The sequence below is a fragment of the Mycteria americana genome, chromosome 5 (genome assembly GCF_035582795.1).
Source record: "Mycteria americana isolate JAX WOST 10 ecotype Jacksonville Zoo and Gardens chromosome 5, USCA_MyAme_1.0, whole genome shotgun sequence".
NCBI classification, from domain to species: Eukaryota; Metazoa; Chordata; class Aves; order Ciconiiformes; family Ciconiidae; genus Mycteria; species Mycteria americana.
Window position 1 is genome coordinate 20,375,722 of NC_134369.1, and position 13,305 is coordinate 20,389,026.

At 41.1% G+C, this 13,305-nt stretch overlaps 1 protein-coding gene across 11 annotated transcripts in view; it reads right to left on the reverse strand.

Moving 5' to 3' along the window:
* The window catches only part of TSPAN4 (tetraspanin 4), a 467,778-nt gene that overhangs the window by 255,767 nt on the left and 198,706 nt on the right, over positions 1 to 13,305 (reverse strand). The window contains exon 4 of one of the 11 annotated variants that reach the window (XM_075502393.1): positions 974 to 1,111. The exons of the other annotated variants lie outside the window; for them this stretch is intronic. The gene's annotated coding sequence lies outside the window, so the exon portion shown is untranslated. The remainder of the gene's footprint in view (positions 1 to 973; positions 1,112 to 13,305) is intronic. 11 annotated transcript variants of the gene reach the window in all.

Sequence of the window (13,305 nt, forward strand, 5' to 3'; positions counted from 1 at the left end):
CCTGGTCCCACTGCAGCCGGCCTGTCTGCTGTCTTTAATTTGAGTTTCCAGGAACCTTGTTTTCTTAAAGCACAGGAAGCTTTCTTAACCATAGGCCTTACATACACCTACATGTATCACGCAAAACAGAGAAAGGGCCTGAAAACCTGCGAGGGGAAACAGCAAGGCTTGAATGCCGTTTCCTTTCACAGAAGCATTCCTGAGCATGTCTGGGGCTTGGACCCTTATTTTTACTACAGCAAGTTCTTTTTAGTGGTAAAAAAGTGCCTTTTTGAAACAAACTGTCTCATCTGACCCACTTAGTAGCTGAGGGAAAGGCTGCAGATGTTGTTTACCTGCATTTTAGTAAAGCCTTTGACACGGTTTCCCACAGCATTCTCCTGGAGAAACTGGCTGCTCATGGCTTCAACAGGCGTACTCTTCGCTGGGTAAAAAACTGGCCGGATGGCCGGGCCCAAAGGGTTGTGGTGAATGGAGTTAAATCCAGTTGGTGGCCGGTCACAAGCGGTGTTCCCCAGGGCTCTGTGTTGGGGCCAGTTCTGTTTAATATCTTTATCAATGATCTGGATGAAGGGATCGAGTGCACCCTCAGTAAGTTTGCAGATGACACCAAGTTGGACAGGAGTGTTGGTCTGCTGGAGGGTAGAAAGGCTCTGCAGAGGGATCTGGACAGGCTGGATTGATGGGCTGAGCCCAGTTGTATGAGGTTCAACAAGGCCAAGTGCTGGGTCCTGCACTTGGGTCACAACAAGCCCATGCAACGCTACAGGCTTGGGGAAGAGTGGCTGGAGAGCTGCCTGGTGGAAAAGGACCTGGGAGTGGCCTCCACGAGAAGCCAGTGCACCTTCAACTTCTGCTAAGCTGGTCCAGATTGTTCAGGTTAAGCACAATTTAGCTAATAGATTCCCAGCTGCAGCCTACTGGTATCTCACATCCACCTCTGAACAGGGAACACAAACATGCTCTGACTCACCAGGGTGCACAGGTTTCTTGCTCCACAAACATCACAGCAGCAAGGGCCACCCAGCAGGAAAACATGAAGAACCAGCTTTCTCAGGAGACAAGCTTCCCACTTCTTTATTCCCACAAACAATAAAAGTCGCTGATAAAGCTGAGGAAAATGGTCAGAGTTCTGCATGAAATACAGCCTGGTATGTAATTAGCAAAGTGAGAGAAAGCATTCAAAACCAAATGTATTCAAATCAGCTCAGCCACCTCCAGCAATGTTCCAGCAAGAAGTATGTAGAGCAAGGCCTGGCCTTCTTTTCAGCCTAGATGATTCAAGGTTTCCAGTGTTTCTAGAAGTGCAAATTTCCCTTGACAGCCATAAATTCATTTAAAGAGTGATGACAATTAAAGAAACATAATCTGTCACACTGCAGGGTTTTATTTTACTTGATAATGCGTTTATATATATATACACACAAGAATGAAAAGCATATTTTGACATTTAAAGCTATCCTAGCTTGTCTGTGCCACACAGCCCAAGCTGTCAGGAGAAATGTGGGAGTGCTGCAAAGTTTTTAGATAACAACAACTTCTAATTAAGAGATGAAGTTGAATTTTTACCAAATTAGAGCACGCACAGCTTCTCTCACACAAACACAAAAATGAAAAACGTTTGGCTAACACTCGTTTTTCTGGCCAGTCACTTCCCCAAAGCTGCAACTGTGACTGACTGCAGGCTTTTCTTCTCCAGAACAACAGTCTACTTTGAAGGCTAAAGCATCAGTCTGAGATTCAGATGATTATGATTCAAACCCTGGCTCTGACACAAGCCACTTCTCTCTAACTTTGGGTAAATCATTTAACTGACACTTATTCTGCTTCCAATCTAATCTGTAAAGTCAGGATAATCCTATTTCCTTTTCTTACACTTTCGGAATAGGGTAGGATAGTTTGGATACCAGAAATTATCTTGGGCAGCACATAGATCTCTGGAGGCTAATTTCACCATCCACAAAGGGTAACTGACATTTTTTGAAGCTGCCTGTGCTTCTGTGGACTTCTAGTGATGCTCATTCTCCTCACCTGCTAAGATGTCCGTCATGAATGGATGGCTCTAATCTTAAGAATTATCAACGTACATATTAATACCCTTACCAAACTTGTATGAAACTTCTGTAGGAGGAAACTGTGGACCTTTCTTCCAAGGTACATTCTCCAAGGATACAAGATGGAGGAGGAACATGGTTCCGTAATACGGATTAGAGACCATGCACTACAACCACATTTCTTAAACTGGAAGCATGATGCATGTGTCTGATGATAGTATCATAAGGGGAACATTTGAAATGCATCAAGATAATCCCATGCCTGTACAGCTGCAAGAATATAATGGCTGGCAAGGGTAGTTATCACTTGCCTGACCCCCCGAGACAGCATCTGCAGGACCCTGCACAGCTGTGAACCATTCCACTCCCTGCAATGGGAAGGAGAAAAATATTGCTAGCTGCGGTCATGACTGAATATTCCTGTCAGCTATGATCATCTCCACTAGCGGTTTAGTTAGTGGGGGAAGTACAAAGAGTTCTTCAGGTTATTTGCTGCACAATGGAGTAATGGGAGGGGGAAAGCAACTACAGCCATGTCCTCCTCCTCTCCCTTTTTTCTCTCCTTCTTTCTCAGTGGTAGAAGAGACAGAAAAGTAGTTGCTCCCTCCCTTTGCTCTTTCTCTCCTTTCCTTACCTCTTTTGTATCACCTGAGAACAGCTGGTTGTATATATAAATAAGAGTGAGGTCAAAGCTGTTACAAAAAGATTGATTTGACCTAGAAATGTTTTGAGAAATACCGTGTAACCAAGATGCCTGTGCAAAGTACCAGGGAAGACCAAAAGACATTCATAATGGCTCTTTCCCATAGGGACACCTACAAGGAAAACATTTCCTTTGCCCCCCGTCTCTCCCCTCATTCTGAAAACCAGAGGTGTGATGCACATCTTGATATTAAAAGGGTGAAGAAGTGGTATGTTTCAGTCCCAAGAGATTGTCAGCATATAGAATAAAGAGGAGGAGTCACAACCACACCAAATGCCTAATTACTAGTGGATTGATTTCCCTATATAAAGGAAGAGAGACTTTCTCCAAAGCAATTCCCTCCTAGAATTTATATGGACATTGGCAACTTCTGCAGCCTCACTCACAAAGTACAGAATTTTTGTCACAGGGGATTCTGTGGGGGGGGGGTTTGTTTGTTTGTTTGTTTGTTTTTATGGATGACATTTACTGATACTTATACCTTACAGTGTTAAAAAATAGTTTGGGTTTCAAGCCACAGTACAAGAGAGGTGCAGGGATTAGGGTTTGAAATGCATGCTTCAGTACTTGCAATAAACTGAGTCCTTAATTAGGTGGTTCACAAGGCTTAGGATGCTGGCAGAAACCACCTAAAGGAATTAAATAGCACTATAGGAAATTCTTCCGTCAGTTGTTCTGCTATTTGTCTAAGGGCACTATGAGGCTGTCCTGAGTCCCTGCTCCTTCATTAACTTCCCTGTGCTGCAACTTACACCTTAATTATGCACATATAAATGTCTGTGGGGCCGTGTGATAAACTGGGTCACTTAAAGATCAAAAGACCCCTTCCCTTTTCTGCCATGTTTCTGACTCTCCATCATTTCGATGTTCTAGTTTCATGGTGCAGCCCCATTTACAGTCACATTGACTCAATTGGCAGGGCAGCAAACAGCAGTGTAGGGCAAGTAAGTGCTCAGGTTGGACTCTTTGCTGATACCAGTATTTATCACAGCTTTTAGAATTCAGAGTTGTCTGAAGCCACCTGGATACAGCAACACTTTCATAAATCAGGAGCCACAGTCTAACCTGTAGACAGTGATTTCATCCTATGGCAACTGTACAGCATTTCCAGGAGAGATTATTTTCGCCTCACAAACTCTGCAGCCAGAGAAGATAAAGCTTAGAAAAGGTCTGGACAGTGATGGCAGCGTGTCAAGAAGTCTTCCCTTGTCTCTCTTTAAGCTAGCAGAAAGTAACAAAGCTCTCTTTTGTCAGCCTTTGGTTGTCTCATTGCAAATTAGCTCTCATGAAGAGAGAAGCAAGACAAAATACCCATGGAGGGATGGGGTGGATTTATTTTTACAATGGCTTTTGTTCCATGCAGCAATATGGAAATGCAAGATAAGGGTTTCTATTACCCAGAGGCTATGGGGCACATTGCTCTCAGAGCACGTGTGTAAGTCCCATTAACGCTAACAGGCGCTGAGCATACTCAGCAAGAGCAGAACAGAGTCACTGCATTTTCACAGTGGTGTTTATGGACAGGAAACATTTGCTATCTACTTGTCTTCCAACAACTTCAGGGACAGTCCATTACTGCATTTGCTTGGAGAAAATAAAATGGAACAGAAACACAGGTGCTAATTAGCTGAAACCATTCACATTATACCATCATTCAACAAGTCCCCATCTGTATCAGTATTAATGCAATGCCGCAGTTGGCCCATCTGAATGCAGCAAGCTGACAGCAAGTAAGAGGTGATGAAAATTTTGATTAAATCTCTGCAAAACATACCTTAAAAAGGACAACAGCAGCAAAAGAAGTAATCTAACTGGTACCAGTGATACTGCACAAGGGAGTGCAAAACTGGCTGAGAAGAACATGAGCACGTGTCTCCTGGGGCACAGGACAAGCATTCTCAGCTAAGGCACGAACACATGCCTAAGATACCAGAAAGGCACAGAATAATTCCTAGACGGTTAAGAGCTTCATGTGGCATTTGCAGCAGCTTAGCCTGTCCCATGCAATATTTGATGCATGACATCAGGAAGACACTGCTCTCACCCTGCTTTAGCCCTCAGGATCTTATGTACATGTCATCATGCCTTCCAAATGCCAGAATAAATGTCTTTTAAATGCACCCAGAGTTAGACATACAGTCACTCAAACAGATCATGAAAAATAGTCAAAATTATAGGGCCAAGTTTGCATTAAATGTGCGTTGTAGACCATAGGGTTACATGTGACTGTCTCTGTGACTGTCCAATGTGACTGTCTCATTTACAGTTCAAGTCATTAATTTTCTTGTTCAAGGAATCATTCTCTGATGACTGCATGAAAAGGGTCTCCTCCTCTAACCAACTCTGTTTATGAGGGTGATCTCTTCTTGTTCTCAGACCTCCCCTGCAACCAACCTTCTCTCCTTCTAGTTCTTCCCTTCATAATATCAATAAACTTCAAATATGCTTTAGTCCCTCCCATCTTGAAAAGTCCATGCCAAAACACATAAGCCACTCTGAGATCACTACAATAATTATCTAGCATTCCTTTCAAACTAATCCAGCCTAGAAACATCTTGTTTATGCTCTTACAGTCAATAGGAATGACTTCTAACAATACCTTTACAACTTTTTAGTTAGGCCCTTCAGTAGCTTTGGCCATGCTCCTGCTCTTGTGCTGTTTCTTTTCACAGCTTCGGAGATACCATTCCCTGAATCCTTCTCCTAGTTCTCCGAGTGCTCCCTCAGTGTGTTCTCTACTGAACTCTCCTCGTGCTCCACACCTTTCAGTTTTCTTCTGTAGTTCCATTGGCCTCTGTCCTTTTTGTTCCTTCTCTTTCCCTTCCACATTTAATCTCATTTGCAAACACAAATTCAGCTATACTGATGACTTACAAAATGACACATCTTCTGTTCAAATGGGAATCTCAGCTTGTTTTCTTATACTTTTATGTGTGTGTTTAGCAATTACCATGAACTCATCGTGGCTAAAGCAGATATCTTAATTTTCTCCCGAAGACTCTCCTAACCATTATCTTCTTTCCTCATGATTTGTGAAAAATAACAGCATCTTCCTGTTGCACCAGCCCATAACTTGAATATCATCTTCATCTTGGAGCTCGCTCTTGATTCTTGTATCTTGTATCTAAGCTATACCTCAGCATCGCAGATTGTTTCCACATAGTGTCGCAAATGGGCCATCCATAGCATCCTCTCATCTGCAGAGATAAAACTCTCTTGACAAATGCAATCTTGTTCCACAACTATTTATCCAAAATGCTGCTTTAAAGGCCATTTTCCTAAACCATCCCTTTGGCAACATTATTACTTTCTATGCAAGCCCCTGATCATTCCCTTCTCTCTTTCACATCAATAATAAGTTACGTATCATTGCTAAGTTTTCCACCGTTTACCCACAAGTCTCTCTCACCTCTTCTTCAATATCAAAAGATCAATTTCTACCTCTGTTGTAGCCCCAGGGATTCTATCAGCTCTAGTCCAGAGTTTGAAAATGCTTTATACCCCATGGGTAGCTTCTAGCTCCACTGAAGTCTGTGGAATGCAGGGGCCAAGATTTTGTCTTACAAATAATTTCTGAAATCAGTGAAATTATTTGCAGTATGTAAAGTTAAGCATGTGCCTCAGGCAAGGTCTACTTCAAAAATGGTTTGCTGGTATCGTTACGCAAGTACAACCCATCTTGGCACAACTGAAGCAGCTAATTCTATCCTAGGCACAGCCTAGAGCAATGACATTGTCTTTTGTTGGTATGATTTATATTAGTGTGTAGAATTTTAAAAAAAAGTCAAACAACTCTTTCAGCAAAAGGATTTCTGGCAATAGAAATGCAACTGTGTTAAGGCTGCTATTAGTATAGAAGAGTTCTAATAAACAAGCAAACAAACAAATCACAACAAAACTCACTCAAGCCAAGAAACCTTTCTGACATAATCTCATCTAAGCTTTTCCTAGGACTGGGACATGGGTATGAAAAAAACAGCCAAATTATAAAATCTACACCAAACATACATGTGTATGATCCATATATATGCAGATATAAAGAGATCGATCTAAAAAATACATAGATTTTCTTGAAAAGTATTTATTTCTACTGCTGAAGTTGAAAAAATGACAGCCCAAGGAAAAAAACCCATATAGCTTCAGTGTAGACTGTGATTCTTCATACTATTGCAGAAACACATGTAAATCAGGACATTAAAAGATACATCTTGGATTAAAGGACTGCTTAGACATGACATCATCCTTTGGCTTCTCCTGAGACTATATGGAACAGTGATGATATCACTTAATGCTTATTGCCAGAATTACTCTTACAGATACAGCACCAGTGAGGGTATATATGATATAGAAGTGTCTAATTCATCAGTTAGACACCAGCATTAGATCTCTACAATGCCAAGGATATGAAGTCACAGTGGTTTTATAGTACTCTAATGTTAAAAGTTTTAAATACAAAATATTGTAATTGATGGACCAAAAATACCAAACTTAATGCTCACACTGAAAGTTTAGCACTGAGTTGGTAAGTAGGACCACTATGCTTGTTTCCATTATGTTACACTTATTTTACAGCACTGCATTGTTACTGATTTCATTAGAATTACGTTAGTATAAAACTTTTATAATGTACTAAAAGGATGAGAATATATTTATTTTTTCCTGGCTAAACTAAGAAATCATTGGGAGACAATAAATATGGACCATCTTGCCATCATTTTTGCAGCTACTTTTAAAAATCAGAGCTCCTCTATAGAAGCACTTCCTCTGCCTACTAAAATCTTCAGTCTGCACATAAACCAGTGTAGTTGTTGAACCTGCAAGAAACATTTTGCATCATATGTACAAGGCAGTGGGAGGGACAGAGAAACTACAGAATGATGTACTGCTCTGAAACCAAAAGCATTGCTGGTACACTCTTCAAAGGAGCAGAAATCTGAGGTTTCTGCAAGTGAGACAATAATATAACTAAATGTAGATCAGCATCTCCTAATGAAAACTCAGGAAACAGATGTTGCTGATAGCACATTCAAAGCATTTGGTGCTTTTCAGTGAATGTAGGACACGAGTGGCAAAGTGTGTGTGTATTTCTATAGCATTGCTTTTCTGAGGGGCTTTGCAGTTACTTATTGTCTGATATTTATCTTATTCCTACAGAGAAGCTCTGCTTAATGTTAGTCAAAGTTGCTTTGTTCTACTTTAATAGCATTTTTATGTTGTTGAAAGGCTGGCAAATACATGTTTATGTTCACTAAATGCATATCTGTTTCTTTACCTACATTAATGGAAAGTTTATCTATTCTTCCATTCTTCTTCCACAATTCATTGTAAATACTCAAGGCTTCAACAATTACTGTACAGCCCTTAAGTCCAGTACACACAAAAGGAGGGTGCTCTACCCCACAGGAGTCTAGGAATAACACTGTATACTTTATAGAGGACAGTCTTCATTGCAGCAATTCACAAAGCTTTGCAAACACCCATGAAGTTCAATGACTCTGTTTATTAACGTTTTAAGACAGAAGAAAGGAGTTACAATTGACGCAAGGGAACAAGCCCTAGCTCTCAGCTTCTCAAGCAATGGATCAGACCAGCTCCTAGAAATGATTAGCTCCATTTATTCTGCAAAGCCCAATGCTGATGCACATTAGAAAATCAAGAGGATTGGCCTTGTGGCCAATGGCCTTGTGGGCCATACCCATTTTTAAGTCTCATGACATTAAAGAACCTCCTTTATTTCACTGCAATTGCTTTATGTCTGCATAAAAACCATATCACTGAACTTTAGATGCCTCTTCCTGGATTTGTAAGTACCCTAGCAGCTGTAGGCTGACACTCTCTTCCTCTAGAATGTATGCTAAAGGCAGAAACACCCTGAGACAAATAACCCAACAGGGGCTAACTTGTCCCTGGATAAATATATACATCCCATCCAGCACAAAGAGCTTATTCCTTTCCTAACTTTCACTCACACTCCCCCATGCATATCTTTTTATCGTGACTCCTGAAAGCCATGCTCTGCAACTGCCTCCTTTGCTCAGATCTCTTCTGTTATGGTGGATAACAATAACAGCGCTGTTACTCCCAAACCCAGCACCCTCCAGGCGCGTAACAGGAGGAAATTTTTGAAATACGTCCCAGGGGACATCACCAGTGAGCACAGCATGACTAATTACAGTGATTATACTAATGGCAGAAGATTATCTCATTGAAACAACAGGACATTTGCCACATCCTACCCACAGGGAAAGACCCACTTCCTATCCCCTCGGCTGCTGTTTACCTGCCCTACACAGCTTGTGCCCTGGCACTTGTGCCTGCAAGCGTTCTTGCAGCTGCTTCCCCAGCAGAGAAGACAGAAGAACCCCTGCGAGGCCAGGGTGCTGCGAGACAGGCTACTGAGTAGGTTGCAATTGTCAGATGTGTCATCCGCAGTAAGGTGTTGAACCAGCATCTCCTCTGAAACTCCATGGAAGACCCACTGAACCCCCAGCAGGATACAGTACAACATTGGTAAATGGAATTAAGCACATTTGCTTCTTCTGCCACACGCTTCCCTGTACATTCCCTATATGTAGCTATCTTCCTGGCTCCTCTTGGGTGGCCATGCTGCTTTCAAATGTTTCTTCTGCTCCAGGCAGTCAGCCTCTCCTATTTCCACCTGAGCCCAGCCTTGCAAAAAACTTTTTAAATATAAAGGCTTCCCTAAACATCCACTCCCCCTCGACTTTCCTTCTTTTTCACCATCTTGCTCCCATCCCAATTTCTTCCTTTACTCTGCCTGGATCTCTGTGAATCTCTCTCTGACTTATCCCAGTTATTGCACGTGTCATGGGCTGTCTCATGCTCACCTACTCCTTTGAAGTCAGACAATGGCTAAACTAAATATCTGTGTCTAACATCTTCTAATGCCCTCTGGCACTTACAATTAGTAGGAGAAATGCATGTTTAGTATTGGCCAACTCCCAAATGGTGGTAAGGCAATTGTGTTCAAATCAAAACTATTGGGTCTGATAAAGCTTCATCTGCCCACTCAGCCACCTTTTTTCTTACTGATATGCTGTCTCCACACACAGGTCCCTCTGGGATTTTCCTTCTTTCCTTGATGAATCTCAGCTTTCTGATGGTTTATTATATTCCCTGATACAAATGACTGACTGACTCTGCCCCACTGGGTAGTTTCCCATTCCAATACATGACACTGCTCACAGCTTCCACACGAGCCCCAGTCCTTTGATGCGAGTCTGAGACCTGCTTTCAGCGCATCAGTGCACTTAGTCTCATTCTTCCCATTTCTGTAATAAATGCAAGTGCAACAGCTACAGAAGGGTTTTACAGCTTTGCTTTGTAGGCTCACTTTAGCAGCGTGCTAACTTTGCATGTTGACTCTGTTTATTTTCTTCCAACCCAGCATGAAGAGTCATGAGTAAAAGCGAAATTATACATTCCCAGAGGGACTTTCTTTTGCTTATTACTTCCCTCTTTTAATGCATTTATTAGAGCTCCTGAATTAACAGTGGCAGATGCAGGCGAATAAAGAAAATTTTAATTTTGCAGATAATAATGGATTACAATACGTTAACATTACTGTAAAACCCACAAAGTGGAAGCACTCAAGGGATGTAGGAGCAATTAATGTAGTTAGTTTATTTACCTAACTCTGACACACTGCTAGTGCATTGAGAAGCAAATGGAATTGTTTTTACACAGGCAGAGCTATAAGTTTCTTCAATATCACAGACAAATATCCTGCTCAGGATTCAGGGATAGTCTGTACCAGTTACAAATAATCTCTGTTTATTATATGCTTTTATCATTCTAAAACAAGAATTTTCAGGAAGAAATAAGCTAAAGGTAGGCATAGATGTCTGCTCAAGTTAAAATAGATAGAAATAACATTAGTGTGTAATTACGGGGGGGAGGGGGGACAGAAATCCAAACACTTAAAACCAAAGCCCAACCACCATTAGGGTTGGGCTTTTTCAGCAGTAGTGGAAAAATTAGCAAATGCCTCATTTAAATGCAATGTTGATGTGTAACTCACAGAGCTGCCTCCTGTGTATTTCCAATACTGATCAAAAGCCCCAACTCCTGCGCTTTGAACACAGCCACAGCCTATGCATTGGAAACAAAAGTACCCAGCAGCACTGAGTGTCCAGTTCTGTTTTATCTTAAGTGGCAACCAACATCTGAAAGACAAGGCATCTTTATAACTCCCAAAATTAAGCTATTCCAAAACATGAAATTCACATGCACATGGAATTCAGCATGTCCAAATGAAGGCAAGAACGATGCTGAGGATTTAGAGTCCTTTGTTGCAATTGGAACGGGTTAAACTAACTTCAAGTCCAGCCAGACGGCCTCTGTTGATAGGTGAAGGGATGAATATGCCATCCCGTACTAGCAATGTACACACTGGGAACTAATTTCTAACAAAACTCCAAAACTTCAGCTGGTAAAAATAAATTAGCAAAAAAAAAATCAAGCCTCTCCAGCAGTAAAAAAGACAAACCATCTCTAGTTGTGACGAGAGAGATACATGTCTTGATGGATTTTTATTACGGAATTCAGTTGATCTGAGAAAATGGTGAAACTGAAGTCTGGCAAAATGGCCACATGAAACCCTTGGATGTCTTGAGAATGACAAGGTACAGCAGAAACCTCCAGCAGCTGCAGTCACTAGCAGCACCTTCTTCTGACCAGCATGAATGGCTGCCATTAGGCACAGTAATTCCAGCAGCAACTAGACACTCTGGAGTAAAACCAGGCAAAAGTAGGCTTGAATGGCAATGTTCTCATTGAGTGCTGGGCAAGAAGTTGGGAGGCAACATAGCCAGGACAGGTGACCCCAAGTGACCAAAGGGATATCCCATACCCCATGATGTCGTGCTCAGCCATAAAAGCTCAGGGAAAGGAGGATGAAGGAGGGTCATTTGCTGTTACAGTGTTTGTCTTCCCAAGTAAGCGCTATGTTTGCTGAGGCCTGCCTGCCTACAGGCCTGCCTGCCAATCCTGCCGATGGGAAGTAGTGAATAAATTCCTCGTTTCGCTTTGCTTGCACACAGAGCTTTGCTTCACTTATTAAACTGATCTTTTTCTCACTTTTGCTCTTCCAATTCTCTCCCCCATCCTGCTGGGGGGGCAGCAGGCAGTGAGCAATCGGCTGGTGGGTGTTTAGTTGCTGGCCAGGGTCCATCCACCACACGTTCCTGCTGTGTAGTATATGTAAGTGGACTTCAATGAACAATATAAATTGAATTGACTGGATTTTCTCTTGTAATAAAAGATCATGGACACACACACAAAAATGTATTTAAAATATTCCCATTAATCTGCCCACTCTTTCCATCTGCTTTCCTTACTGTGAATGTTGCACCTCTTGTTTTACTTCCTACTACGAGTTGATAGTTTGTTTTAATACCCTGAGCTTGGTTCAAATTGATTGATTTTCATTGCTGGATGCTACAGTGAAACTATGAAATCTCCTTTATTTCTATTTTAGTGCTCATATAGAGCTAGCTGGAAATTACTTTAATTTTATTTTTAGCTCTCTTTCATTTATATTATTCTACTTTCTATTCAGAGGCTGTGCTACATAGTCTGAGTTGAAATGCAAAAAGAGAAAAGTCTCCATTTTTTCAGCTCAACCAATGAAATAAGAAGAAATCCAAACATTTATTTTAGGCAAAGGAGTAAGGAAATCTCATCCACATCCCAGTTTCACACACCATATCACTACTCCTCATTACATCAAAGGGAGTTTTCCCATTGGTCTTAAAATTGCTGCTACTATTCTAACCAGATACAATTTTCCCTTTTCCTTTTTCAGAAATGCCTTAAATGTACGATTTTCAGAAACAAGTACAGCAGTAATATGTCTCTCTATTCTTCATGTACAGTTTCAAACAGCTTACAGGGTTCAACTTTCAAAAGTCCTACTTCCTTTCCCTTAGAAAATTGGGTCTCATTAAAAAGATTCAGGCCAAGCACCAAAATAGCTAGATATATATTTTTTTTAAATCTTATCTTTGAGGCCCTCAATGACATTTGTTAATTCCGCAAAATACCTACCTGCAACTTTACATACTGCAGTATCTTCATAAAACTGATACTAACTGACTTTGGAAACCCAGCATTAACACTTATAATTCACATAGCTCACATAGCTCTCACTTTTATCCAGTGAGAATATTTTCATTATTTTAAAACTGTTTTTATAATGACTGGCCCATGGCAGCCTGAGACTGAAATTTTATTTCCAACTTACATTTTTCCTCCCATAAAAGGTGCCTGCAAATGTATCAGCCAAGTTGCTCATTAGATTTCAGCTCCTGTATCATAACAGGGTTTAACGAACAAGCAGAACTGAACCAGTGTTTCAGTGTTTTAATACCAAAATAAAAAACAGGAATAAAAACAGATTTAATGGTAACTCTGTGCACTACCTTATACAAAAGTATTAAACCAACTGGACCAGACTTCCTACTGTAGTTATATAGCCACGTAAGACACGGGGGAAAGCTAAAAATTAAGGCAGCAAGGCCAGTTAGT